Here is a 10064-nt window from a genome sequence, read left to right on the forward strand (position 1 = left end):
TAAATCAGCATTCCTATAATCCGTCAAGTACAAACACTCGAATTGCAAAGCTGGTTCTTTACTCACTCAGTCTGCGCGTCGACGAGTCTCTGCAGCTGCAGTGCTCGTGCCTCTGCCGCCCGCGCCTCGCGCGCGCCGCCGCCGCTTCGCGTTCCAGCCGGCTCACCTCGCGCTTTAAATTCGCCTCCTGTAACAATATCATCAGTTAGAACTATATTGTACTATACAAACACTATTTTCATAGATAATAATCACTCTACAAATAAAGAAAACACATTTAGAAACGTGTAGCGTATTGTATTAGCTAATCGAAGTACAATGAGAGCCGGCATTTTATAGGCAATCAAGATAAGCAACGTCTCGCATTGTATAACATTATATCATCTATACTTATATTATACTTAACAATAACCACACGATCGGATCATCATTATTTTGCCCTGTCAAAAGAAGAGGCACTGGCTATCAAACCGGTATAGTAGTAGGTTTAACTCTACCGCAGGTTAAAAATAAAAAAGGCATTGAATTTCCATGTGAGATTAAAATAATTGACATTGAACTTTAATCCTACTCTTGCGCATTTCAGAATATTTATGTCCCATACAACCTTTACAAAGAGATTGCAAAATAGTGTGAATCATTGTCCAAGATACGTACGAGATAAATACAACGAAGGTTGAACAATAAGTAAATAAAATGTTTGGTTTAATACCCACTTACCATAAAAATTTAAAGCATATTGTAACCAAATTAATTGTCAGTATCGAAACAAAATATCTAGTGGTAAAGAGCACACTACACAGTGCAATGCAGTAGATACATTATAATTCAGAGTTTATGTTATTGATACTACTAATGACCAAAATTTTGTGTTCATCAGCGAGCAATGTGTTAGTATTATTATATAAAAAGAACTAATACTTTTTACGAATACTTAAGCATCAATTTTGAAACGGTCAGCCTACCATGGTGACGTTGTAAATCCAAGTGAAATCCTTGAGTTAATTAATAATATTACAGTTACAATTAAACTTTACGAGGCAGAACATTCTACTACGCGTGCAAAGAATGGATTAAACGTGAGGCAATTAAGATTTGTAACACGCAAGTTGAAAACGAAAATACTCTGGGTAATAGTAACGTAACTTCTAATCAATTTAGATTAAGTACTACGGCTCGTTCGCATATAATAATATATCTTTATTTGGCAAGAGTTTGTATGTATACACTTACAAATAGTATTATAATCATTGCTTGTATTAATGAGCATAATACTATTAAATTGTAAGTGTAGTATAACAAATTATTTTAAAGCAATCAGGATTCTCACACAGAGCAGTAACTAAGATTAATTACATAAGATGTCAGTTATCTGTTAACTTAGTTAGAGCGTTTGAGGAACACAATCATATTCCATATAATAAAGAGGTAAGTACCTATATGGCATTAGCACGCGCAATTTCAATGTTTGAAACTGTCTCAATTGGGACATTTTCATACACTATTCATAAATTATAAATACGAGCTGTCTTTTTGTTCGTATTGGTTTAAACACATCAACGCTTTCACACGTTGTTAGTATTAAGAAAGTGTGTTCGTGCTGAATACTTTTGTTTGATTTGTGATTGAGCGGCGTATACTTTATGAAAATCATTGGAAAGACGTTTAATAGAATAAAAATCTTTTGGCAAAATATTACATAGCATTAAATATAAGGATGTTAATCTGGTCAATCTGTGTGCCAAATCTAGTTCAAACCTTATCCTAACAACGAGGAAATTCTTATGCGCTCAATCTCCACACCGAATGCACGCTCATGCATGGGGACATATATCACGGCCCTAGGAACACAGCAAAGTGTGTATGTATCTTGGCTGAAACTTCATATTGAGGCATATAAGGGTTCGCGAACATCCTTCTCCTCTCCGCCCATCCTAGTAAGATCCCATTGCTGCTCCACCCTTCCTTCCCCACTGTCCACTGGACCCCTGCAGTCGCTAAGTCTGGAATTCCCAGTATCTAGTTCCTAGACTTTCATGGACTAAAGTGCAGAGACTTCTACACCCAAAAAAAATATCTAACAAACATCCAAAATCCTTCACAAACTTTTGCATTTATATCATAGATCAGTAGTTATTGTTTAGTTCAATCGTGATACATGCATCTGATTATAAGTGAAGATTGGTATCCAAATATAGCGATGAGAACAGATGTTCCGTCTTCACGGTCACTAGAAATATGTCGCCCTAGCCTTGACTTTTATCCTTGAAACATGTTTGTAACTGAGAGTAATTTGTAATAACTTTAGGCCCATTTAGAAATGCTTCCAAAACTTATACATACATCAAAATTAATACGATTGGACTGCTTTTATTGCTTATCACCTTCAAACTTTAAACAATACACATCATAGTATATACAATAATTATGAAAGCAAAACATTAGTCCATACCCGGTTGCCATGTGGGTTTTCACTTACTAATCCCTCCCCTTGCAATAACCACATCAAACGTTACTTAACCACATGTTACGCGACCGCAAATCCACAAGGTCTTTACCGATTGTATCTCATTACGTTGCATTATCGGCCTATATATCGTACAATTCATTTGTGTCGTGATGGTAAAGACTATTTTCTGCCATACTTTACCGTATAATACGGGTCATAATATTAATACGATGTTCATGTAGAGTAAGCCAAGCAGCTGAAGTAATTCATAACTTATAATCGGCTACAAGTACCAACAAGTTACGTTATTTTTTACTTTTCCAAAGAAAAAATTTCTTATATTCTAAAAGTGGAGAGACGATTTAATGGACTATCTATAGCAGCCTTTCCAATTCTTACTTCCTCGAATAGAAAGAAGAACAGGAGTTCTTTAAAACTCAATAACATATATACCTACATACGTGGTTATTAGTTACATTTTTGACCTGGCTGATCTTAGTTCAGCAGCGAAGCATCAATGCCGTTAACCAGTTATGAATTTATGATCATTACCTCACTGTTCTCCGAGTCTTCAGCAATGGCAGGCGAGCTGGTTTTCGGTGAAGATTCCTTGTTGAAGATCAACTGGAATTGTAAGTCTGAAACAAATAAGAAAACAGGATTAGTTCTATAAGATTATATCCATACCCCCTTATTCATAAACGTTTTTTATCTAAGGACGAAGTAAAGCTGTGATAATATGCCTGTTTCTCAGTGCACAACGGCACTGAGACAATAGACATAGGCCGTTGTGATTCGTTATTATTGTTGTATTTCAATATTAGCCAATCACAACGGCCCTACGTCTACGCACTGCGAAGACTGCCATGCCGTCAGCACTGAGAAACAGACTTGTTATCACAGCCTTACTCGGGCGTTAGATAAAAAACGTCTATGAATAAGGGGGTAATAGTATAAGGATATAATATAGCTTGGAAATTATGTAGTATCGGAATAAAAGTTGTAGAAAAGTTACAGGTTCAAAGATTTTTAGTTGAAACAAAACTATAACTTTATCATAATCATTTAGATGTCTATTCATAATCATCAATCAAGAAAATCCAACTGACAAATCTTTTCGTTTATGTCCAAACTCAATAAACAATTATTATGATTGATATTAGCAGATCTAACCAATCCAAATAGGTTATATGTGAGCATATAAATGATACTTTTTTCTGATTAATCCACTGCTATCGATTCGAGTATGAAATTTGAATAAACATTGTTTATAATCTGTTAGTCATCACAAAGATATTAACAGTTATTGTAAAAATTAAGGTTGATCCATTAATTTTGGTAATGCGTGGGCAGGACCACTTTCATCGACATGATTCATAAAGATCATATTGAAATAATACAAAAAATATATCCTTTGTTGTATTTCTTACACGTCATTTCTTTATATCAACTGTGGCATGACTAAATACAAATACTTAATTCTTTTGTTTCCATAATCTGCTAGGATAGTAACTTTCACATATTTGAATAGCAGAAAGCTAGTAAATACTCAATTAATCACCTGATGGTTAATAATCCCCAACATTTTTGAAAATCGTCACTACCTCGACGGCGGTGTTGTATTAGGTACGATTGCAGTGCTGGGGTCGTGAGTTGAGAATACCGAGTCGGGAAAAGTGATAGCGCATAGCACACGGTGGAAAGTGGGTGCAACAGTTGCGTCTTTGTCTACCCATTCGCGGATAAAAGGCGTGAGTGAGTGTGTCTTTGAAATCCATACACCAGAACCAGAGTTTCTTGCTCGTTCTTCTCTGGTGAGAACTGCTTTGCGAACTGGTGTTAATATTGTAGAGTTAATATTGACGGAATCTAAATAATTTATAACATTTTAAGGATTCAAATAAATCATTTCATTTCATTTTACAATTATGGCTGCAAATCCGAAATTGGAAAGTGAAAATTTATGGCTTATTTTTGACTCTACAACTATGCTTGAAATGTACAAACAGTCTTATGACTTCTTAGTGATTTTCTGTGAGATAATGATGCTCATTGAGTCGGCTCATTTATGCCGACATAATAATCTACAATATGACGCTACTAAAGCCTCAATATTTATGGTGAAATGAACATCTAGTGACCCATTAACTTTTGGGTACCTGCCAATATTTACACGGACTTAGCTATGACTAGCTTTATTATTTTACTTTGATTTTCTTTCGTAACCCATATCGGTCATACCATCAGTTGGTTAAATATCACATTCTATCATCAACAACATTCGTTCTTCTTAACCTTTGCCCTCACAACTATGAGAATCACAAATGGCGTCGGAAATATAATGTAGATCAAGATAAATTGTTTAGTTATCGCATTGTTGCTAGGTTCAACTTGCTCGAAACGATGACTCATAATGATGCAAGCACACTACATATGTGCGACGCGGTACACATAATACATCATTTTAATATTTTTTTGTGACGAAGAAAAGTGACTTTACTGGATTGGCATTATAAGCTATATTTTTATTATTACACGATAAAGTCACTTGTCTAGTCCTGATTACTAGATATATATCAGATATATACATGTGACCAGTGTAACTATTGGACATAATAAGACTTAACATCCCATGCCTCAGGATGGCGAGCGCAATGGAATACCAAAAAATATTTTGTAATTCAAGATGTTGGATGGTGTTTCTACTGTTTATAGGCGGTCGTATTGCTTACTATCAGGTGAACAGGAAGCCCGTCTCGTCATTCAAAGTAATAAAAAAAACAATAAATTATTAAATATAGTTTTAGTATTATTATTCGTTCCGCGTTCCACATACAGTCCGCAACAAACTGCTTTATCTAACTCGATAACGATCAGCATTGGTGTAATGCACATGCTTTTACTAAAACACGGCGTTTCTTTCATAAAATTACTCCATTATAATATTAAATTATGACGCAGAATTATTTTAATTAATCGTACTCTAAAGTAATTAAGATTAGAATCATTTATATTTTATGTGGCAATTTTAAGCTGATTTTTTTGTAACTTTACGTAATCAACTAATTTATAATCTGTAGTCTTTATGACAAACATTTTATTTTATATTTTTGATTTACTGATAGATTAAACGGAGATCTTAAACAAATAGCTGTAGGGTCTAGATTCAAGAGGCATGAAATTTTGCTTACGAATTCCTAATGCAAGTAAGAGCTACATACTTGAATGTATTTTAAAATATCTTAGTACGTAAGGTGGTGGTCCATTTTCATACATTTTGTTTCGGCTAATCTGAACTAGTATTGGCAAGTAAAATTTAAATTCACGTCTAGTTAGTGATTAGTTCTCGCAGTTGAAGAAAATGTAAAAATAATTAATAATCATGGATATTTCTGCCTTTAAAATTTCGTCATATTAAATTTTAAAGGCCGAAATATCCATGATTATTAATTATTTTTACGTTTTTCTTCAACTGCGAGAACTAATCACTAACTAGACGTGAATTTAAATTTTACTCTGCCAATACTCTGTTTAGTTACCCAGATTAAAGCCGAAACAAAATGTATGAAAATGGACCTTGAGCTACCACCTTAAGCAGCCTCAATAGTACTAAGATTTTTTAAAATTCATCTCCTATACAGCTTAGAATCTATCAGACATACCTCTAATGAAATAATAAAGAAATAATACGTAATATTAATTGTTTAGGCATAGAAATTCAAAAATAATTTTACTGAGATAAACCTACATTATCTCTGTGGGCTTCAAGCTACTTTCATACTAAGAGCCGCGAGTGTAGTTGTTACATAAATAGTGAAGAGCATCACAGTCCTTTTGTCGCCAACTCGACGCGAGGTCAGTAACGATGACTTCACCGCACCGTGTTTACAAATATCGACAACAGAAATAGCATGGAGCCTCTATACTGCCGTGCTAAGCACAAAAGCGGTATCTCAAAAACAAAATCTTGATTTTTATGTCGTCAGATAGCTTAAAGAAATACCCATCCAATGAACTCACCCAAATAACGATATCTTGTGTAAAACTTGTTTAAAAAAAACTTAAAAGAATTTCTCTATCTCAGTTTTACATACAAAACTATATTTACAAAACTGCGATTATCTCGAAATAAGGTTTCCCTGATATACCGCTTTTACGCTTAGTACGGCAGTATATTGGTATCTAATTCCATCGACATATCCGCTGGTCTCGATAACGAAGTTTGCCTACTATCCAAGGCAATACCAACTATAACTCCGTGGTGGCCATCTTCGGAGCATAGGTGATGGCAGCTCCTTTTTATGCGAGCATGGCAAAGTGTCTCCACTGCACTTGATAGTATGAAGAGTGGTATCCAATAGAATGTCGATTGACGAGAGATGATTCCCCTCGGCAGTCGACACAATTATGCCGGCCTGTTGGATATACACAGGCTGATCCCGTAACGCGATACACTTACATGGGTCACTATTGCGGGTTTTAACACATTGTGTTGGGTGGTCGTTATCCGGGCGGATATAAAATATATCCTGCCACCAGCAATCTATCCTATCCTAACGGAAAATGTGTATTATCGTCCGCTACCACCCCTAAACGCAAAGAAAAACTAACTGAAGACAAGACGCAGGTCGTCTCACTGTTTAGAGACGCACCTTTTCTTCTAATTTAAGCAGTTCTGTCTATAAAGACACGATACAAGAGTTTATGTGAGTTTTGTCGCCTTTACAAGGGTAGAGTGTTACCACATTTAGTTTCAGCTTCTTACTTTGGAGATTACACAATTGACCTCTATAAAAAAAGACTACTCTTCTATCCAGCTTTCCTGGGAATATTGCAGAAGTGTAAGAGATGTTTTAACATACGACCAGTTGTTTTGTTTTAAATATTCATTGGTCTATGTGATAGCCATGCAGAATCTCTGATAGTGACGTCATTACATATGTTGAAAAAAGAGAACTAGTATCTTTCCCTTTAACATTTTTTGAAGGACGGTTAATTTCGTGACCGTATTTTTCCGTCCATTCTCTATGTCTATTGTATTTATCGTAATAATTAAATTTGTTATAATAACTATTATCTCTTGACCTTCGAGTCTTTTAAAATGAACAGAAACAAAACCCATATCAGGTAAATGAAAAACTTGTTTCAATAAAAATAACACCTCATGTGCCCGAAATTAGAATTGTGTGCGACATAGCGATAGTGTTATCTATCAATCAGGCACCTGTACATAGATATTTAGGTATTTCGTATGTACGTCGCTAAATTTAATGCTGATGATGTCCTCAACGGCGTATCCGCCAATGACGAAGACTGGCTTTGATTAAGATTTTTCCTGTCATGTGAAAGAGTATGGCTCGCACACCCTGGTGTGGTTTTTAAATGAGTCATATGGCATACGAAATAACTGGCCAGCAGCATTGTACGTGAACGTATATGTGCGTTAAGTGTTTTCTTTTTTAATTTGGCGTTTATTATCAAGGTGTGCGAGGCGAGATGCCACATATTGCTTAATAGGTTTGTGGATGGTGTTCCGCTATTTAGACCGCTTTTGTGTGAACCCTTCCCAGCCATCTAAGGGTATGCAACATGCAGATAAGTGACGTTTGAAAACGTCTTTATAGTGGAAACACTGCCCACCAGCCTTGCGCTTTCCTTAGGCTAGCTCGAAGTATAACCTCAATTTAGGGAGCTTGAAGTCATCCATGCGCGCTAGATGCCCGCATTCCGTTTGGCCTTTAATAAGTAATTTAATAAGGAATTATATTTTAATTTGTATTCTACCTCGATTTATATTTATATTGTAAAACTTGAACCACATACGTTTATATATACATAGATACCGCATAGATACTAGCACATTGTTATTTTAATGTACTTGAAATAAGACAAAACATTTAGATAACAAATAATTTGAATACACACAATTAATTTCTTATGCAAAGAGCTGAATAATACAATGAATAATTCATCAACGTGGATGGGGTTTTAAGAATATTGCTTGTTATTCTTTTATCCTTATTTTTGAAGACGATGACATAGCTGGAGGTAATTTGAGTACCTACCTTCATATATAAAGCGACTGTATGTATGTACCTAACTGCAAATTTGACCATTTAACCAAATAAATGATTCCCATTAACATTTCTACAGTAGCCTATTGATTTAACAAAGATACACCGAAGACAAACAATTCAAAAATTAGTATCGAGAATAATGTTTAGCAAGTTATCAAAGTAGTTTTCAGTAACTTGCTTTCCAAGTTATCGAATTAACAACGGTATCGAAAACGCAAACTTTTGCTAAAGAACCTTCATGAAAGATATAGGCAAATTTCCACTTTCGGATCAAACACAACTGTAGTAAAAGGAACACATTGATTAGTCAACATTATGTCCCAGAACTTGGATAGTTGTTTGCAACTTGTAGGGATTCACAAAAGTAGCCCACAGGTGTATGAAACAAATTGTTTAAATTAATACCTACTCTGTCAGTATAATTTTGCTTTAGTGCTGTTATGATGTTATATGTATAAATAATAAATAAATACCATTGTATTTTTGTACCATACGAATAGGTTCACTAGGGTGGCAATTTGACAGACAACTGAGATAGGTAAAAACAGCAGGATTAACAAAAATACTCAAATTTCACTGACACTATAACAATTAAATGGCATAGTAGTCATTTCCCATCAGGTAATCCATATAATAGTTTCCTTCATCTATGAAGCCAACATTTATGCAGCAAATATATATTCTACTTAGGTCAGAGCATGCAATTTTGCCCGATATTTGGGCTCGCCCCTATCACATTAGGACGGAATTCACACCGCGAAAACTGAGTATACCAGTTGAGCCTCCGTTTACCCTTTCGGGGATAAAAGAGCTAAGTTGCTGTGTTATAAACATCCAAAAATCTGCATTCCCTACAAAGTAATATATGAGCATCCGTACCTCTATTCCTCTCCCTGAGCGCTTCAATCTCGGCGTGCAGGCCGCTCAGCATGAGCCGGTGCTGCTCCTGCAGGAAGCGCACGCTGTGCTCCAGGTGCGCCACCCTCGCGGCAGGGTCGCCGCCGATGATGAACCCGCTGCCAGAGTCAGGCGGCGACTTCTTCACCTGTGAACAATGAGAATATTAAAGAGGGTTTTTGCTTACCATATCAGATGCAGGCGTGTTATTACGTATGTCGTCTACCAGTTTTTTTATACCATTCTGACTGAAGTTTGTTTCCAGGGCAGTAGCATGTAATAGTGAATCCTATAATTGCTCTGATTTGATTGAACCCAAGGATAGGTGACCCCACGCGGTAAAATATATATTTTCTCTTTACATTCGCTAACCTTGTATCAATAAAAAGGATTTTTACTTTATTGTTTTTTTTTTATAATTTTGTAGTTTAGTGCGAATATGGCGTGTGCGTATGTGTATATCTGACTGAAAGAGTTTTGTTTCCGCTACAAAGAAATCTCTTAAAGTAGTAGTAACGGCATTACGGTTTTTAAAATCAATGTTTTATTAATATGTATTTGTTTGAAATTTACTAACTTATTAATATTATTTTCAAGAAGATATTATATAGTTTCATTTAGTATCGCAATGTTACAATGTC

The 10064-nt window shown here is 35.4% G+C and overlaps 1 long non-coding RNA gene across 1 annotated transcript; it reads right to left on the minus strand.

Annotated features, from left to right (window-relative positions):
- Window positions 1–129: 129 nt before the first annotated feature.
- On the minus strand, window positions 130–9574 carry LOC119193647. Its single transcript, XR_005114013.1, has 3 exons — window positions 9406–9574; window positions 3002–3087; window positions 130–187 (listed from the first exon to the last, which is right to left on the minus strand). It is a non-coding gene; the product is annotated as an uncharacterized LOC119193647 (long non-coding RNA).
- Window positions 9575–10064: the final 490 nt, after the last annotated feature.

Source organism: Manduca sexta, unplaced genomic scaffold (genome assembly GCF_014839805.1).
Source record: "Manduca sexta isolate Smith_Timp_Sample1 unplaced genomic scaffold, JHU_Msex_v1.0 HiC_scaffold_840, whole genome shotgun sequence".
In the NCBI taxonomy this organism is placed as follows: Eukaryota; Metazoa; Arthropoda; class Insecta; order Lepidoptera; family Sphingidae; genus Manduca; species Manduca sexta.